Source organism: Loxodonta africana, chromosome 2 (genome assembly GCF_030014295.1).
Source record: "Loxodonta africana isolate mLoxAfr1 chromosome 2, mLoxAfr1.hap2, whole genome shotgun sequence".
NCBI lineage: Eukaryota > Metazoa > Chordata > Mammalia > Proboscidea > Elephantidae > Loxodonta > Loxodonta africana.
The window spans coordinates 182940454-182962401 of record NC_087343.1 but is presented as its reverse complement, the minus strand read 5'-3'; positions in this window follow the sequence as shown (position 1 = coordinate 182962401).

Sequence of the window (21948 nt, the reverse complement as noted above, 5' to 3'; positions counted from 1 at the left end):
TATGCATATAACACTAAACTCAAACCTTAGAGAATTCCTACATATAAAATATTTACCAAAACCAGCATATTCTAGGCCATAAAACTGATCTCAGTACATTTCGAAATATTGCAATCATACACAGTGGTATTAAGCAAGAAATCAATAAAAAAAAAAAAAAAGATAAGTTACAAAAAATCCTAAATCTTTAGAAATTAAGGAATTAATTTCCAAAAATTTTTGGGTGACAGAAATACCACAATGGTAATTACGTTTTTAACTAAAGGGTAATAAAAATAAAAGGTGTCAAGATGTGTGGGCTGCAGCTAAAATTCTTAGAAGGAATTGTTGCGTTAAATGTATTGATTCCAAAAGAATGGCTGAAAATTAATTATTTAAGATGCTAGATGAAGACAAGTAAATCAAGATTTGAGAAAAGTAAGCAAATTTAATATAATGAGATGAGCAGATATTAATTAAAAAAAAAAAAATGAAGCCAAAAGTTGAACATTTCAAAGCACTAGTAAAATCTGTAAACAGGAAGACTGACTTTAAAAAAAAAAAAAGATAATTAGCATGAATCAAAAAGCAAATATCTATACCCACTAAAAAGCTACTAGGGGATATTATGAACAATATTTAAGCCCATAAATTTGAAAATTTAGATTAAATGAACAAATTCCTCAGAAAATAAAACTTGCCAAAAATGATACTAGGTGAATTAGACTATTTGAATTTTTTATATCTACTACAGAAAATTACAAAAAGAAAATACTAGATTCAATTGGCACCACCAGTACATTTTTTAAAATATTTATGTAAACAATAGCACCAACAAATTCTTCCATATATTTGAGAAAAAAAAAGAAGAAACATTTCTCTGCCTTATGAGAATAGCATGACCTTCATACCAAGGACATCTTATGACCATAAAGACAAAAATTCTAAACTATCTTAAACTGTAGAATTCAGCATATATTTTAAACAATAATAAATCTTAATCAAGTTTGGTTAATTCTAAGGATGTTTGATTTGCTATACATTCAAAAATAAATCCAGGTAATACCCTGTGAAAAGAAAGTGAAAAAGTAGATTATATTGACTATGCGAACTAGCACCAATTCATTTTAAATATTATCCACAAAGAATAGAAGAAAATTTTCTTCTACTTATGGTTAGCTATATAAAGCCTATAGAAAACATTATACTTGATGATAAAAATATTAAAACCTTTCCTCCTGAGATTGGGAACAAGAGAAGTAAGCTTGTTCTTACTACTTCTATTCAACATTTACTTTTTTCAATATGGCAAGAAAGAGAAATCAAGATGCAAGGACTTGGGAAAAAAAAAAAAAAGCACCGTCATTATCCTCAGATAAAATCGTTCCATACATAGGAAATCCAAAGGAATCTAGCAATTATCAGTAAGTGAATTTAGCAATTTTACTAGTGGGAATGTTAGTACATAAGAATCAATTGCATTACCATCAATCAGGAATTACCAACAATCAGGAATTGAAAAAATACCATGTTTGTTGACTCTAAAACATCAAACACCTAAAATAGATAATCTAGAAGAAATGTGGAAGAACTCTATCGGAGATTTCTACAATATAAAACCGAAATAGCTTAAAAAAATAAAATAAATTGGGCATTAGCCAAGGTAATTTTGAAGCCCAAAGTTGGGAAATATACACTATCTGATATCAAGCCTTGCCTTACTAAAAAGCCACAGAAATTAATACTGTGTCATTTTTGTACAAGGATCTATATATAAAAATTTATAATGATTCCAGGCACAGACTCACACAAATACGGTCACTAAATTTATCAAAATGTGTGCAGTACAGTGGGAGAAGGATGGTCTTTTCAATAAATGGTGCTAGGTCAACTACAAATCAATATTTAAAAAGTTGCATATTTTAATTCACACAGAAAATTAATTACAGATGGGTTTTAGATCTGCATGTGAAACTAAAATAACTAAATTTCTAGAAAATAACATGGGATGTTATTTTCATAACTGTGTATAAGCAAGTTTTTTTTAAAAAACAGGATACAAAAGGCACTAATCAAAGAGGAAAAAATCGATAAATTTTATTCCATTAATATTAGGAATTTCTCTTCACCACATCACCCACTTCAAAAAGAAGACATTAGCAGAGTGAAAAGACAGACTGGGAGAAGATATTTATAATACATATAACCAACAATAGCTTGTAACCAGATTGTATAAAATTCTCCTACAAACCTAGAAAAAATAAACAACCACATCAAAACTGACGGCAAGAGACCCAAAATACTTCAATAAAATGAGACACTCAGTATCCAATGAATGGCCTCTGCCCATAATTCATCATTAGAGAAAGGCAAATTAAAACTTTGATGGGAACACACTCACTGGAATATCTAAATAAGTTTGACAATACCAAGTGTTGGTGAAAATATGGTTCATCTAGAGCTCTCATTCTGTTGGTGCAGTTAATTGGTAAAACCAATTCTGTATACCCTCATAAACCAAAACCAAACCCGTTGCCAACGAGTCGACTCTAACTCATATTAGCCCACAATTCCACTCATAGGTATACACCTTACAGAAATGTGTACATTGGAACACCATAGACAGTCATTAAAATGTCCATAGCAACATAATGCACATTAGCCCAAAAATGGAAATAACCTAAATGTCAATTAATAACAGAATGGATAAATTGTGCTATAGTCATTCAATGGAATTCTATAATCGAATAGAAATGAATGAACTTTTTATACACTATAACATAGATGAACCTTCCAAACATAATATTGAACAAAAAGGAAGCCAAATACAAGAGTATGTACTAGACAATGATTCAGTTAAAGCTCAAAAGCAAGCGAAATAGATCAACGTTGGTGTAAGTCAGAATAATGGCTATCTCTAGGATTGGGATCATAAATACTGATGGGGACATGAGGTAGGCTTCTGGGTTTATAGAAATATTCAATTTCTTCATTGGGATTGTAGTTACATAAATGTGTCAACATTTAGGAATCCTTAGGTGGCACAAACAGTTAAGTATTCAACTGCTGAACATCAGGTTGATGGTTCCAGTCCAGCCAGAGCCTCCTCAGAAGAAAGGTCTGGTGATCTGATAAATTAGCCATATAAAATTCCTATGGAACACAGTTCTACTATGATACATATGAGGTAGCCAGGAGTCTGAATCAACTGGATGTCAACTCGTTCATGTTTATAAAAGTTTTATTGAGCTGATAATTATGGTTTGTGAAACTTCTCAATATATGCTATGATTTCAATTTAAAAAAAAAGTTTTCTTAAAAAACAAGGGTGGAAACTATATAGGCAAGCAATGTAAAACCAGCTGCTGTCAATTTGGTCTGATTCCATTATGTGTGGGGTGGCCATGGGTGTTTATAGTCCGTATAAAGACCTAGATTATCCTTTTAACTACTTGTCCATTCAACACTATAAGGCAATATGCCCAAGGCCCAAGCCCAGTGCCGTCGAGTCGATTCCGACTCATAGCAACCCTATAGGACAGAGTAGAACTGCCCCATAGAGTTTCCAAGGAGCACCTGGCGGATTCGACCTGCTGACCCTTTGGTTAGCAGCCATAGCACTTAACCACTATACCACCAGGGTTTCCTAAGGCAATAAAAAAAAAAAAAAAAAAAAGGCACCTGAAAATCTGATAAATCAGAAAAATTCCAGGGATGGTATCTGAATGTATATTATAAAGAATATATGACACTGGGATGGACTTCCAAAGCTTTCTTGCTCACTGTGTGCTGGGAAGAACAGGTCTCTCTTAACGTAAAAGGATATACACTGAATCATGTTCGTTGTCTGATACTGATATGCTCTAAATAGCTAAAATTGCTGGACACATTTTCAATTGGGGAAGGTGATGATATGCTTATGTACGTTTCTGTCAAGTGCTTATATATAGGTATATAAATGCCTGCATTCTCACTATGCTTTCTTGAAATATACTATATTACTAGTTTTTTTTTTTTTTTTTTAAGTTCTTTTTCTAGACCAGACGTAATGGTCTGGCTGAGACTACAGGGACCCCGCAGGTCATGGTTCCTGGACCCTTTGTTAGCCCAAGACAGGAACAATTCCCAAAGCCAACTCTTCAGACTGGACTTGAACTGGCCAATAAGACAGAAAATGATACTGGTGAGGAGTAAGCTTCTAGGCTCAAGTAGACACATGAGACTATGTGGGCAGCTCCTGTCTGGAGGCAAGATGACAAGGCAGGGAGGGACAGGAGCTGGTTGAATGGACACAGAGAATACAGAGTGGAGAGGAAGAGAACGCTGTTTCATTAGGGGCGAGCAGCTAGGAGTACATAGCAAGGTGCGTGTAAGTTTTTATACGAGAAACTGACTTGATTTGTAAACTTTCACTTAAAGCACAAAAAAAAAAAAAAAGTTCTTTTTCTAAGACTATACAATTGAATACTCTAAAATATGTCCCACCAGTAACCAAAAACTGTGGTCTGGCTCAAAAATGGGCCTTCTTTATTCTATTTTCTGTCTTTAAAGAACTTGTAAATTGTGATACTAGGACACAATAATAATTATAATTTTGTATATATTTATATATTATCTAACAATTATTACTATTACTAACAATTAATAATGACAATTATTATTATCTTCTTTTTTTTCTGATTTCTAAAAGCAGGCAACTAGGCTAATAGTTATGCTACCTACATTTACAAATGACTGGTGGGAACCAGGCTCCTGGAGTATATTATTACTCCATTTGTGATACGATTTGTAAAGAAAAAAATAAATAGCAAAAGCATATGATTATTACTGTAATTTAACTTACATTTTCTAAAACCGGTAATAACTAGTATAATTTAGATCTCATAAAAGAGACAGAGATGCTCTACTGAATCTCAAATCAAAGCCCATGAAAACCTTTTATACCCAATGTAAACAGACATGTTTAATATAAGCATCTGCCAATGTAATCTGATAATTTCGCTCATGTTGTATTTTTTGCCCATTTGGCATGTTTTTATGCAGCAATTTATATACAACACTGTATCAGCATATATGGGGGTATACAACCAGCTGTGTCCTATTATATAATTTACAGAAAAAAAAAGTTTGACAAAGAAAATTGCTTTCTAATGAAATACAGGGGGAAGGGGGAAGAAATTGTAAGATGAGAAACCTGTTGACCTATTTTTCAGTTGAGCCCACAGGGGCATATCCTGTGCCTGGACCACTGCGTCCAACGCTTACTCTTCTTGAATAGGCTGTCATGCCAACTCCAAGGCAGAATGTAGGCAGGTGCTTCAGGAATGAGCCTGCAACTTTTAAAGTCAACCTTCTAAAAAGAGAGACATGAGCTTTATTTCCAAAAAAGGGAATTGTTTCGGGAAAATTGTGGGGTTCTTTTTTCCAGTCTAAAAATCGTGATTAGTAGTAAACAGAGTAAACAGGGACGGTGAGTAACAGCAATGCACAATCAGAAGCAGACACGAGATGAGCAGTTGCCAACAGTTAGCATAGTTTCTGTTTGCTGTTTTCCAAAACACTGCTTGTATTGTAGAAAAGAAAACAAAACAAAAAATCAGGGCGTAAAACTGTACAAAATGAATATAGGTTGTAATGTTTCTGTAGTATTGCTCCCCCTGTCTTCCACCTCCAATTAATTTTTCTATACATTTATTTATTCAGAGAGCTTATCCAGGTAAGAAACATTTGATTAGCTATCATGGAGCTAAGTACTTTGGATTCAATAAACATCTCCTGCACACGTCTTAGATTTTAGCAATCTCTCAGTGTTTTAGGCATATTGGCAATATTTTCTTTTCTGTCAGATGGCCACAAAAGACCCATTTTTTTCTCATAGCATTTAACACTTGTTTTGTCTAATTCTCGCTATTCTTGCTCAAGGCTCATCAACCAATTTCCTCATTATATTTGGTGGTCCATGTTAACATACCTAGAGTATAGGGTTAATCTTTCTGTAACTATTGTCTTTATCGAGATCTTTTGAGATTGGCACATGTATCCTGAACAAGCCCCATATGGGTTCTGATACACTGTGTATCCATTTTGAATCATGGACTTAGTAGAGGAGAATGCACTCGTCTGATGGACTTCCAGTGTCCCTTTTTTCGATGGCAATGATTCATCATGGAAGATTAACACAGTGTCTTCCGCTATGACTTAACTCCCCATCTAGCTTGATCAAAAAGAGACTATCCTGATCATGGTGACAGAAGTATGTTGATTCAAAGCTATAGATCCCACAGGAATATTAATATGCAGGCATTCTGGAGTCTGTCTCCTTTGGGCGTGCTTTTGGTTAGTACGCTATATAGTCTTTAAGTTTCCAAGACTAACTTGCTATACAAACTTTCACCAAAAGCTCTATAAAATATTTTTTAAAAAGAAAGTCAATATACTAGATGTTGACACATTTATATATTATAGCTCTAAAGCTCACAGATTTAGACCAATAATTTCAATGAACCCATGGATAACCAGTAAATCAAAGAAAAGTTTCTGAGCCAGCAGGGAGGCAAAACACTCCAGTTACTAAGGTCAATGTCATGTAGTGAGGCATCTTGGCTTGCCATCACCTGGTAAGCCTTCTCTGCCCCTTTGGGTATCACTAACCATTGCATTTTAATTGTGTCACTTTCTAATTATCCTTGTAAGTATTCATTAGCTTCACTTTTACAGATGAGGAAACTAAGGCTCAGACAGGAAAAGTAACTTTCCCCAGGTTACTTAACTAATAAGTACAGAGCCAAACATTGAGACCAGAACTGTTTCACTGAAAATTCCCCATTTTTCTCATCCATTAGCCAGGAGCTCATTCCCTGAAAGACAAGTAAAGTTACGCAATCATTGGTGTCGAGGGGACAGTATGCTTTAAAAAAGACTAATTGAGATAACCCCAGAAAAAGCCAAAGGCAACCAAATCATAGAACCTAACTAATAGGTAGGTTTTCATAAGCTTTCAGTTATTTTCTCATTTTTAGTCAGTTTCAGGAGAATTAAAAAAAAAAAAAATCTCAAAGCTGTGCCCATGACAGGCACCGTGGGGGAAATAAAATGTCACTCAGTTTTATACAAACTAGCTTAGTATATTGGGAGGCTATTTCCTAAATAAGGAAGTTCAAACTGATTGCCCCTTCTCATATCTGATGTCTCCAATTACTCTAGAAGTAGGCAAGAAGGAACAAATTGGCAAAAGCCTCATAAAGAAAAATAAATTTATAAGAGGAAATTAAGGAGCCCTGGAGGCACAGTTGTTAAGCACTCGGCTGCTAATAAAAAGGTCGGAGGTTTGAACCCACTAGCCGCTCCAGTGGAGAAAGATGTGGCAGTCTGCTTCCATAAAGATTTACAGCCTTGGAAACCCTATGGGGGCAATTCTACTCTGTTCTGTAGTCTTGCTATGAGTCAGAATCGACTGGAAGGCAATGGGTGAGTGGTGAGTGAAAGGACATTATTCATTATGCAAAATTGTGTTTGTCTTCAGTGGAGAGGGAGAAAGTATTAATGTCAGAACCCAAATGATTCTCCTTTCACATAAAGACTATTTTTCAGACTTTAGAGCCAAATTGCACTGTCAGAGAATCTCTCCAAATTTCATAACCATTATTATGACTCAGGAGCAGTAAGAACTACTTAGAGTTTGCCTTAGGCACAATTGTGAAGTAAGTCACATTTATCTCCTGGGCCCTAGTGTTTTTTTTTTTTTTCCTATATTCTCCAACCCCTGCCAGCACTGCATGCTGTTGTCTGTTTTATTTATTTTTTTCTTTTAATGAAAGAGTTATCAGTCATTTACACTTTAGCATGAATGCATCATAATTAGCATAATAAGCAAGTTTCCTCATTTAGGATTAGGCTCATCTTAAGAATTATCTCGGGTTGTAAAATAAAGGCTTTGTTTAAAATGTTAAGGCATCAGGGAAAAGATGGAAGGGCTCTTGAGGAAAATGTTACAGGAATTTTTGTGTAATTCCTGAAATGACGCCATAAAGGCAATCATCTACAGAAATGAAGATAAATAATTGGCGAATATTATAACTACAACTCGTCTTAAAGAAACCCCATGCCTGAAAACCCTGCGATTGAAATGAAGGTGAACGTGATTTTCTCGCAATAATAGAATTTTAGGTTGTGTGGAAAATTAAGCTATTTGCTCTTTGTGCTTTTCACATTTGCTGCATCTTCCCTTGCTGGAAGCACAGAACTCTTTCCTGCCCACATTTCACGCACAGTTCCTGCCTCACGGAGCCCTGCCCTGTGCTCTCCACTTGTTTCTCATTCTTAGTGGAACATCTTTCCCACAATCTGAAGCACTCGTTTCTCAGTGACGGGCTTTCCACAAACAGCTGTGTTAAAGAATAACCTGATACGTTAATATTTACCTGAATATGTGTGACTAAAAACAGCTTAAAATTTCAGTCATTCATATTCCTAAATACATTTAGTTAAAAAAAAATATTTGTTAACCAAATGGAATGTAGTCCAACTTAACGGTAGACTTTTAAACCGTAGGCTTACGGCCTATATTAAAGTAACAGGTGTAAGGGCAGGTGACCGTCCCTGCTTCGTACAAAGGATAACAACAGCAATAGCAACAGCAGTAAGAGCAATGGCACGGTAACAAACATGAACAACAGCTAATACAGAGGAGGTAATGTCTCACTCTGGGTATGTGTAAGGCTGAGCCTACTTTGAGGGAACTCGGGGGAGAGTGGTATTAATTATACCGCTTGTCAAGCCCAGTTCTGTACAGGAAGAACAGTATGGACACTGCTGAAGCATCTGTACCTTACCTTAGTAGTTTTAGGGAATGCAGAGGTCGTTATGAACATTAAACAACACTAGAACGGTTGGATTTCGTGGCATCTCTAGCCTAACCATTACAAGTGTTGCTTCACAATGATTCCAATCACATTTTAACACCCGTAGTGCTAAAGCCTTCCTGGAACAATCCCCAGGATTCTCTCTTTCTTCTAGAAGATATATTGTCCCTCTCATCCATAACCCAACAGTATCTAGAGTTTTCGATCTCTACTACTGAAAGGAAGTTTGGATTAAAATCTTTAAGCAGTTTATAAAAAATAAAGTGAATTATTTTTCTGTATAGACACAGCAAAAAGTAGCTGTGTGCATACAGATACAATTCTCTTTCTTAGTTGAGCAGTTCAGATCCCATAACCATTTCTCTTTGATCTTCCTCATGGTCCTGCTATCACTTTGAAGCGGCATGGCACGCACTCTGGGTACCAGCTTATTAAATACAGGTTATTCTTAAAAGAAAATTCCAACTGAGACTGAGCTGATTCATGTATGGTCTCTCTTGTTTACTAAGGATACTTTTGACTGGAAAATATTGAAAGGAAGCTTGCTTTTATTTTTTTTTAAAGAAGTTTTAACACCCTTTTATTTAGAAAAACATCTTTGAAGTAAAATTTCACCAATCACTTCCCAAATTTGTTTAATCCAAAGCCTTTGTACTTGAAGATATTTCTGCACACAAGTGACTCAGTTAAATATATACTCTAACATCCCGTTAACTAATATTGACATTTTCTTTTTGGAAACAAAGTTTGCATAACCTAGGTGCTACTGGAAAGAGTAGAAGAATTGACAAATACTGATACTGCTTACCAGGATTGGATAAGTTTTTTTTAGCTAATGTTTTTTGTAAGTATGAAATATGGAAAATTAATGGGATATATATTATAATTATATAAAATTATTATAAATACATCCTATTTTCCAACTGCCAAATAATATAGAATTATTATTAATTATCATAGTCTTAAAATTGTGATATACATATATTACATATATATCCCATATATATAGATATATATGAATATATAACTTATATATAACTTCTTTGGCCCTTTAATCCTCATCTTGTGAAACTGGCATGAGGGTTGGAAATCATGAACATGAACCATGACTAGTGGAGTACCTGACATTGAACAAGCCCTAATAAACAGTGGCCCTTGTTGCTACTGCTGCAGCTGCTGCTTGGTAGGTCATGGTGTAGTGATCAAGAACTATGTTTGCTAACCAAAAGGTCGGCAGTTAGAATCCTCCAGGCGCTCCTTGGAAACTCTGTGGGGCAGTTCTACTCTGTCTTAGAGGGTCGCTATGAGTCAGAATCGACTCGATGGCAACGGGTTTGGTTTTTTTGGTCTTGGTTTAAGTAAATTAATGTCCTTAGCCGATCACTCAAGTTGTCTCTGTGAGATGCAACACCATAGGAAACCATACCTGCAATTCAGAACACCTGCCCCAGGCTTTCAATATGAGGTTCATATTTTATAGCCTTTATTTATTTATTTGGTCCTTGGTGGCTTAATAAACTGTGGCTCTAGCTCTACCTATTTTAGCTACCCTGGAGGAAGCTGACCTACCTCTTGGATCCACAGAAAGTCAATTTTCTTTATGACATACAGTCCTCATTTTAAAGTCAAACTAACTCACATACATTCTAGATATTTTGTGACAATCTATCTAATGGTTCTATTGAGGCAGTTAACAGCCAAACCAAAACACCAAACACTACGGGTATCATTCTTCTGGTTATTTCCATACAACACCTTCCCTGAAATTCTACTCGAAGTGGCCACTCTGGCACCCTTCTGTTAACCGAAGTTATTTTCATTATATCATTTTTCACAATTAGGGATTATCTTTTTTACTAATATCTTGCCCCCATGAGCATTTAAACATTCAAAATCAAACAGTATTAATAACAATATCAATAACAATAAAAACACACTTTTATAGCTTGATTAAATTAAGCACAATTTTAACAGTCTTACGTACATTAACTTATTTAATCCTCACAACAACCCTATATGATAGTACTGTAATTTCTTCAGTTTTACAGATGAAAAACTGAGGAACAGTGATCCCACAGCTAATAAGAAGTGAAGGTGAGATCCAGACTCAGGCAGCTGGACATCCAAGTCTCTGCTGTTAACCTCTTGTCAATACTAATTAAATTTGTTTTAAATGAACGTGGAGCAAATGAATGGATGAAGTCATTGGCATAGAAACTATTTTTAAAGTAGTAGTCCCATGGAAGGTATTAGAGTCAAATTTACAAGCTTTAAATATAACTTTCAGTGCGTACATTGAAAAGAGGTACACATAAATTTGCCCTCTCTTTTTAGATGTTGGATCAATTGTTCTGCTGCTACAGAAAAGGAGAATATTACACACTGGTGCCAGATCCAATATGTTGCCTGTTATTCACTCTGGTACTTAGATTCCTAACTTCCCTTTAATAAGCATGCAGTTCAAATGTGAGCCACACATTCAACAGAAGAGATCTTTGGAAACATTGCAATCTATTTAAAGTTAAGACAAAAATAAAGCGCGGTCCTAAATTTGAAAGTGCACATCCTCCTTTTAGATCACTGTAGATGTACTTATCATACTTCTGGCTTCATAAATTGTAAGATGATTAAATTTGGTAATGCAGTGCATAAGAAACATCAGTTCTAATGAGATTTTCCACTCTCTAAATTTACTCGGTTGGAGACTTTCTCTACAAGATGCCAAATTTCTGGAAACAAAGTGAAAAATGTGATCAATCACCTAAAATGTTTTGTCTACATTATACTGAACATCTTGTTATTTATAAATTAGAAGACTGAGAACTTTCCACTTGCATCAGAATATACAGCAAAGACACTAAGTCAATGGAATCCCTGCTCCTTTTGTTTAGAGTAATAATGCAAAGCACTTTATTTGTTCCCTAGTGCTTTAGTTCAAAATCAAGACATTCTGTGTTTTACTACATCTAACCTGGCTTTGTATCAGCATTACTCTTAACTGAAAAGCACAATTAGAAGTGTTGCTTAATAGGTCAATTACAGATGAATTACATAAAATACGATAATTTTATTTGGCAGAATTTTCAAACCCATTTGGCAACACAAAGCATTGCAAAGAAGATTCGTTCTCCAGATGAATTTCTATTACTGGTCTTCTGCTTTTATTCCCAGAAATTTGTGTGCCACTTATAAAAGAACCTCTTCATAAACATCTACAAATACCTATTTCTATGATCAAAACCATGTTATGTTTCACAAAAATAAGCTTTATCATAGGAAAACAACTATGGTAGTACTGAGAAAAAGAAAATCCGTTATACAGTAATTTTCCAAAAACAACAACAAAACACACAGACACACAGACACAATTATAATCCAACCAATCAGGTTATAATATTGTATACAATATACAAGCAATCAAATTTTTCATTGTTTTTCTTTTTTCAGTCTTTACCAAGTATAAAGAGCATGGATGTTACTTTAAATTTATTTCAAAAGACTATTATGTGGGGTAAACTCTGGTTAAATTTTGAATGCCTAAATGAGGCAGTCAATGGGAGTGGAAATAAATCATCTCCTGAAACTTCCAAATAAAATATAAAACTTTTTGAAAGACAAACCTCAAGAATTCAGGAACTATCTTTTATCTTTTAATCAATGTCATTGCTCAGTTCTCTATCATCAGGGTAAGAGTCAACCTGAGTCAGATTTTGTGGACACGTAGACCTCATATTTGCAAAAAATGAATTATTTAACTTATAACCACCAGCCTGATCATGACATTAATTTAAGATTTTCCTTCCTCTCTAATTAAGATAGCCATTAGATAAGTATGAGCGAGATTACCTTTTAAAAACTTGGGCAATTTCAGAGTTTGGGAAGTATGTGACTAACTTAAAACCTTATTTTTGACCCAGTGTTAACCAGAATATTTTAAGGGAAAAAATTCTTATCGTTGCTAAAAATGTTCTCTTCCAAAGTACATTGTAACTATTAAATGGACAATTGGAATCTTTATCCATTTGAATACCACCTACTACTTCCACGAATGGAAATTATACAACTACGAATGTCAATTTTTTTGGCAGCTAAAAGCTACACTTACAACAAAAATTTGATAACCAGATACAGGTAATTACTAAACACCTTTTATTTGAAGGCCTTAAAGTCATTGGCAACTAATTGTTAATGCATGATCATAATAGTTTCCTTTAATTCATTTATGCTGATGGATAAAATGAGGCATGTATAGCAATTTCAAAAAAGAAATGAGTATAATATATCTGGGACCAAAAATGTGTCCTGCCTTTTGTTATTGATTTTCTTTTTTCATAAGTTGAATTCTGAATCATTAAGACAAAATTTCTCTGGGACTTCTAAATAGCATATTTAAAAATTCACTTCAGAAATCAATAATAAATATGTATTTCAATTTAAATATTTTAGAGTGAGAAAATTCAAGCAAGCATGACCAAAGAACACATAGGAAATGGAATTCAATTAGATATCATTATTAATAACAATGAATAATTGGAAAAATCAGCAAAGTGCTATAAAATAGTAACTTCGAATGTAAAATTTTGAATAATTCATTTCTCTTCCAAAATGACCTGAAGTTTGAGAGCATTCCCTTATTTTTCTTCACTTTTTTTTTTATTGTGATAAAATACACACAACAGAAAATTTTCTATTTCTACCATGTGCAATCAAGTGGTATTAATCACATCCATAATGGCATGCAACCACCAGCATTATTTCTTTCCAATACTTTTTCATGATGACAAACAGAAACCAGTACCCATTAAGCAATAACTCTCTAGTCTTTCCTCACTCCCTCCCAACCTGGTAGCTGCTAATCTACCATTTCCATGCTCTGTTTATTCTAGATATTTCATATAAATATTCTTCCTTTTGTGTCTAGCTTATTTCACTTAGTATAAGGTTTCCAAGGTTGATTCATGTTGTAGAATGCATTAGCACTTCATTCTTTTCTATGGCAGAATAATATTCCATTGCGTCTTCACTTTTCTTTTATAATAATAATAATCAGTCTATTGTCAAACATTCATTCTTATCACTCTTTGTTATTTACTATTGGATGTGACTGATTATATTAGGTTAGTGTAAGAGAAATTGGAAATTTTGTTCACAATTTTAAACGTTTTTCTAGGAATGAGTGAAAAAAAAATGATTGCCCTCTAATAGAGTCAAGGATGGTCAATCGAAGTAGTGAGGATTATCCTTAGAACATATCTCATAAAGATAACTCATTCTATTTCTATGAAATGTCCATATAACAGGCTTCTTGTCATCTATACACATGAGACAGAGAGTATTTATAAGAATAGTTATAAGAATACTCATAAGTCATCTCAAAGGAAATATTTTTTACCAATCCTTTGTAATGACAGAATTTTATATCAAATATCAAACAGAAGCCATTTTAAATCTTCTCTTTTAACAAAATGGTTTCCAGTAGACTTCCTTCTCTGTCTTAATTAATTCTATGAACATTTTCTGTTTTAGAAATTCACGATATTATTCAGGAGTCCCTTAGTGGTACAAATGGATTAAGCACTCAGCTACTAACAAAAAGATTGTTCTTGTTAGGTGCCATCAAGACAGTTCTAACTCATAGTAACCCTGCATACAACAGAATGAAACTCTGCCCAGTCCTGCACCATCCTCACAATTATTATTATGCTTGAGCCCATTATTGGTGCCACTGTGTCAATCCAACTTGTTGAGTGTCTTCCTCTTTTTTCACAGACCCTCTACTTTACTGAGCATGATGTCCTTCTACAGGGACTGATCCCTCCTGATAACCATGTCCAAAGTATGTGAGACATAGCCTCACCATGCTTGTAAAAAAAAATCCAAGGAATATTCTGGCTATATCTCTTCTAAGATTTTTTTCATTCTTTTGGCAGTCAATATTTTTCAATAACACCATAATTTAAAAGTGTCAGTTCTTTGGTCTTCCTTATTTATTGTCCAGCTTTCGCACACATATGAAGTGACTGAAAACACCGTGGCTTGGGTCAGGCGCACCTTAGTCTTCAGGGTGACATCTTTGCTTCTTAACACTTTAAAGAGTTCTTTGGCAGCAGATTTGTCCAAATGCAATGTGTCATTTGATTTCTTGACTTGCTAATTCCATGGGTGTTGATTGTGGATCCAAGTAAAATGAAATCCTTGACAACTTCAACCTTTTCTCCAGTTATCATGATGTCGATGATTAGTCCAGTTGTGAGGATTTTTGTTCTCCTTATGTTGAGGTGTAATCCATACTGAAGGCTGCAGTTTTTCATCTTCATTAGTAAGTGCTTCAAGTCCTCTTCACTTCCAGCAAGCAAGGTAGTATCACCTGCATATCACAAGTTGTTAATGAGTCTTCCTCCAATCCTGATGCCTTGTTCTTCTTTGCAGAGTCCAGCTTCTTGGATTACTCAGCATACTGATTGAATAAGTATGGTGAAAGAATGCAATCCCAACGCACACTTTTCCTGACCTTATACTATGTAATATCTCCTTTTTCTATTTGGACAACTGACTCTTGATCTATGCACAGGTTCCCAAAGAGCACAATAAAGTGTTCTGGAATGTCCATTCTTCAAAATGTTATCCATAATTTGTTATGATCCTCACAGTTGGATGCCTTTGCATAGTCAATAAAACACAGGTAAACATCTTTCTGGTATTCGCTGCTTTCAGCCAGGATCCATCTGACATCAGCGATGATAACCCTGGTTCCATGCCCTCTTCTGAATCTGGCCTGAATTTCTGGCAGTTCCCTGTCCATGTACTGCTAAAACTGCTTTTGAATGATCTTCAGCAAAATTTCACTTGTGTGTGATATTAATGATACTGTTTGATAATTTCCATATTCAGTTGGATCATTTGTCTTTGGAATAGGCAAAAATATGGACCTCTTCCAGTCAGTTGGCCAGGTAGCTGTCTTCCGAATTTCTCGTTATAGACAAGCAAGCTCTTGGTATTCCGTCAATTCTTGGAGCCTTGTTTTTCACCAATGCCTTCAGTGCAACTTGGGCCTCTTCCTTCAGTACCATGGGTTCCTGATCATATGCTACTTCCTGAAATGGTTGAATGTCAACCAATTTTTTTTGGTAGAATGACCCTGTATATTTCTTCCATCTTCTTTTGATATTTCCTGTGTTGTTTAATATTTTCCCTGTAGAAACCTTCAATATTGCAACTCAAGGCTTGAATTTTTTCTTCAGTTCTTCCAGCTTAAGAAATGCCAATAGTATGTTCTTCCCTTTTGGTTTTCTAACTCCAGGTCTTTGCACATGCCATAACTGAAAGGTGGGTGGTTAGAATTCACCCAGAGGTGCCTCGGAAAGGCCTTGTGATCTGCTCGCAAAAAGATCACTGCCATTGAAAACTCTATGGAGCACAGTTCTACTCTGACATTGTCACAGGTAGGAATTGCCTTTACCTCTTTTGTAGTAGATATCTCCGGAGTGTCCTCCCAGACACAGCCTTCTCTGTAAGAATTGTTGCTGTATTTCTACTACATGATCCTAATGATACTTGATTGGGCTGGGGTTAGATACCTGACCCAGATGGACCAATCACATGTACCCTCTTAGGGTTGGAATTGCACTTAGAGAGGTGAATCAGCCTCTGCTGTCTGCATAAACTGAAGACATGCCTGTTAGAACTGTGGGGTGGACTTCTGACACCAAAATGTTGTGCAGAAAGATTAGAAAGCATTAGGCAAAGATACAAATCTGGGTCTTAAGGAAGTTTGAAAGTCATGATGCTGGAGGCCATCTCTGTGCCTCCTGAGGTAAGAGCATCTTTTTTATCCTCCAATCCTATGAGTCAGCTTTATATTTTTTAATAATGAATTTACAATCTTTATGTAAGCAAGTACCAGTAGGTATCTGTGACTTGACACCCAAAGAGCGTTGATCAAGATATCCATTTTTCTGCACAATCTGGCCTTTTCCAACATTTTTATATGTATAAAAACACTTAGATGTGTGTTTTATTGCAATGAAAATACGTGAAATTGTCTTTTATATGTTAGCAAAAATCCAAGAACTATCTCCCCATTAAATGTTTTTCCTTCCAATGAAACACAAAATCAGAAAATGCTTTTTAACTTGTCAGTTTCATGAAACATTATTTTTCTTTCTAGCTAGTGATTATGCTCTTCGTGGGGCTTGCTAATGTCCCTCCAAAGTTAACGAGCTTATCACTTGCATAGTGCACCTATTTTTAGCCAGTGTGATGCCCATGTCTCTAAATCTATCTTAAAATCCCAAGTCCTATAAAAGAACATGATGTGTTGCCACCTAGCAAGCCACTAAGTAGTAGCTATTAAGTGATGTCAGTGCTTCAGGACACAGTAATATTGAACGGTAAGTCCTGGAGCACCTCCTAGTTAAAACTTCACCAGTAATAACTCTCAAAAAAATAAAAACAGCATTTGAGTCCAGTCAGTAGATATTACCCATCACTTTTCAGTTGGAATAAGAGAAGCTCTATCAGTTTTTCTTAACAAAGAAAGAAATTCTCAAAGCCTCTCTTCCCTAAATATATTCAAAACTGCTCTATTGTCAAAGTGAATTTTCATATAATGAGGGGGAAGGAGAAAGAAATGGAGTGGGGAGAGAGGAGGAGAGGGGAGAGAGAGGGAGCGAGAGAGCCATCCTTGGTTAAAACTCTGTTCTTTACTTGACTTAACACAGTTTAATGTGGTTTTACGTATTTAACTTCCTTACTTATGGTAATTGGAGTGTAGGGACATATTTGTCATTAGAAAAACATTGTAGAGACTTTTTTAGGTAAAAGCCTAATTAAGATAATATTGTTCTCACTATAATTACGAGAGGAGTTAGTATCCCAAATTGTGCTGCAGTTAGTCAGCTAGTTGTAGTTACTGAGCTAGTTAACAGTGAACAGTGTGGAGTGTGTAGTCTGTCATTAAGTTAACCATAAGTGATTACGGAGTATCTAGTACATAAAGAACACTAGGCTAGACACCTAGGGGTAATATTTTTAAGAAGTAATTTTAAAAAGACTCTCTTTTTTCAAGGCGTTAGGGGAAACTGAACAGGTACAGGTGAGACGTAATTTAAAAACAAGTAATTTTCTAACATCATCTTAAAAAAAAAAAAAAAGGCATCTTAAACCTGCACACAAAAAAAATCAATAGAAAGCTTGTAGCAGTCTATCTGCATGGGGGAAGGTACCTGTGTTCGTGAACTAGCTGAGCACAGCAAAGAGCTATCCATTATTGCTTTGTTCAGACAGGAGGGAGCTGACGAGTGTGTTCGCATCATCTCTGCTCCTGGGTGTTAGCTGGTGACAGCCGCGCCTGGGCGGCGGCGTCTGAGCCCTGCGCTGTTCGCTAAGGGAGTGCACACCGCCTGGAGCGCCCAGCGCTGTGTGATATGCTTCTTCCCTTTAGTTGGTCTCTGGCAGCTATTCAAATGCAAGTTAAATACGTTAGGACTGGCTTTGCAAAACATCTCTAAGCAAGAACTCCCACTGAATAGTAAAATGGAAATTCTGCTCTTAGAAAACCTCCAGAATTAAGTTTTATTTCTGACACCTCAGATAACAATAGAAAAAAATTTGTCTTCATACATTGAAAGTGCTTCGCATATATTATTTACACTTCGTACATCTGTGAGGAGTTGGAATAAAAGAAAACACGTATGAGAAAGCTAAAGCATAGGAATGCTCCATAATTCTCCAAAACTATACTGTAATGATAATAATAACAACAATAATAATTTCTACTACAACGACTATGCTGCCACCAACACCACTGCTCCCACAGCACACGAGATGCGCCAGAAGCTATGCAAAACGCATCACGGATAGTCTCTCACTCAATTTTCTCAGCATCCCTGGAGTGGCTCTGTCAACCCATTTTATTGTGGAGGAAAATAGGCTCAGAGTGTAAAACGATGTGCCCAAGGACATACAGCTCCTAAGAGGTGGAACAGGACTGTCTACTGCCAAAGCCCATGCACCTAAATACTACACTTCCTTTGATGCCTCAGAAAAGACTTTTGAGCACATGTAGCCATTCTCTGTGTCATTATGTTTCTATGTATTTATGCATTGTATAAAAAATATATTACATATTTCAATCTCACATAGCATACATAAAACTACTCAACAATTTTTTGATCACCCTATTTCAAATATCAAGTCCACACCCACTTAACTGTTTTTCAAAGCACTTATCATGATATAATGCATAGTCATTTGTTTATTTATTGTCCGTCTTCCCACTAGAACATAAGGTTCATTAATACCTGAACATCGATCTGAGTCATTGCTCTAGCAGAGTCTAGAATAGCGTAGATACTCAATATGTACATGACGAATGAAAGAATTAATGAATCAATTATAACCTAGAACCCAAATATCAAAAACTATTTCTACTTCATAAATTTAAATTGTAATTATACTTTAGACATAATCATCCTTAGTAAATCATTGTATAACCAAACAAATCCATTGCCATCATCGATTCTGACTCATAGTAACCGTATAGGACAGAGAACTACCCCATAGGGTTTCCAAGGCTGTAAATATTTATGGAAGCAGATTGCCACATCTTTCTTCCATGGAGAGGCTAGTGGCTTCAAACCACAGATCTTTAGGATGGCAACTGAGCGCTTTAACCACTCTACCACCAGCACTCCTCCTAACTCATTGTCTATGCCTATGAAAAATATTTTTACTTGAGCTCTTTAACCAGACTCTACAAACACCAACATATGACACAGTAACCAAGTAGTAGCCAGAGACTACCATATTGATTTTAAGTGAAAGGCAAATACAACTGAACTAGGAGAAAAAATATTCAAGGAGAAACACAACGTGGTAGAAAAAAGAAAAAGCTTTGGAGTCTCAGAAAATGAAGTTCAAATCCTATCTCTGTCATTTAACAACTGTGTGACTAAGTTACTTATCTTCATCTATAAAAATGAAGAGTAATAAAGATTGTATATAAGGTTACTAGGGAATAACATGAAATAAACCATGAGTCTAAAACTTTTAAAACATAATTCTCCTGCTTTCCTCTGAAATGCTGCAAAAACAACAAAGCAGTCTATTTCACACAATTGCAAATCTTTCTACCAAATCATCCCTGGCAACAGATCAGAGAAAAAGAAGAAAAAAGATGCTGCAAGGACTTCACAGAACTGAGGGTCAACTGAGAAAACATCAGACAGAACATGGCATCCTGGGTGATACCTAAACAGAATGGCAAAACCGAGAGACGAAAAGGGAGGCATGAAAAGCAGAACAAAAAAGAAAGTGGACGACGTGGCTTTAGAACTTAGAACTATGTGGGGGGCGAACTTCAAAAGCAGCTTAGTATGATGGCGAGGTAGTGAATAGAACTAAATTCAGACCAAAAAGCTAGAGCCTTTCATTTCAAAGCAAGGGACAGAAGAGGTAGGGTGGCTTATGTTTCGCAAAAGCTCCACAGAGCTTCACAATCTTTGGGAATTCCACAGGGTGTAAAAGCTCAATAAAAGAAAATAGGCTTAAAGGATTCAGGACTAAGTGAACATCTCAAGATTAGTTAGGTAGTCCACTTCCTTGTCTCCTTACCTCTCTCAGACTGGATGGAGGAAAGGAATCAGAAAAAAAAAAAAAAAGACGAAACAGTTAATAAGGAGATAGAAAAAATTATGGGTAAATACTATGGGAATCAATCATATCATGATAAGATTATAAGTAGAATTTGAAAGAACCCTCCTTTTTTATTTTTAAGACAAGCTTATGAGGATTAAACTAGGACCAGTTGCCAGTGAGTCAATTCCAACTCACTGAGACGCTATGTTATGCAGAATAGAACTGCGCTTCATGGGATTTTCAAAGCTGTGACCTTCAAGGTACTCTGGGTGCCAACCTTTCAACTACTAGCCACACACATAACTGTCTGTGCCACCCAGAGACTCCACGAGGTAATTACCACATAGTACAAAAATCCATTCCCACGGGTTCCACTCTGACCCATTTTGACCCTAAAGGACCGAGTAGAACTACCCCATAGGGTTTCCAAACTGTAATCTTTATGGAAGCAGACTGCCAAATCTTTCTCACTCAGAGCAGCTGGTGGATTTAAACCGCCAGCCTCTCGGGTTAACAACTGAGTGCTTAACCACTGCGCTACCAGGACTTCCTAGTAGATAGGGATAAAAATGAGGAAATTTATTATCTTTTGTGTTTTCTTTCAAGGGTTTTAAAAATTATGCATGAAGCTAGGTTTATGCAATTTATAAAGAAAATAAAATAATTAGAACTTTTGTAATTATCCAGTGGATTTTGGATATGTAAAAAAGCCAGTTGTGATATTGTCTCTCAATATCAGGGGCCATTTCTTTTTTGTTCTTGTTCCAAATCTTCAGGCACAGAAGCGCTATTATATGTGGACTGGTCTTAGTAGTTGTTAGATGAAAATTACTCTATTATATAAAATCCAAGTCACACAATTTTTCACATTTTAACATTTCTGAGATCTGTATGTCTCTTAAAACCACTGGCTTAGTTTCCGTGAGCTCTAGTAATAAAGGCAAACACTTTTATATCAGGTACAATGTCCCAGCAACTGCTCTAGCATTTTACATATATAAAAATATTTCATTCTCAAGCAACCCTGTGAGGTAAGTACTAGTAGCATATCCAATTTACAGATGAAGACACTGAGACACAGAGAGGTCGTATAACTTTTTTAAGACCACTCAGCCAGTAAGTAGCAGAGACAACGTTCAAACACAGAGAGCCTGGCTGAAAAGACTATACTCTTAAATATATACAGCTTCTCACTTTTTACTTGATTTATTTAAGCTAAAAGTAGCAGAGGAGGCAAGTCTGTCTGTTGTTGATCGGAAAACAAAATCCTAAAATGTGAATACACATGTTATCCTTATACTAGAACTTTTTTTTTTCTTTCTATCTTCTCTCAGATGGAATTTGTCCCAGTAATGGAATTTTTACCAACCATTCTATGTCACTTATTTTTAGGTCTGCTGTTCTTTTACCCCTGTTGACCCTATAGGACAAAGTAGAACTTCTCCATGGGGTTTCCAATGCTGTGATCTTT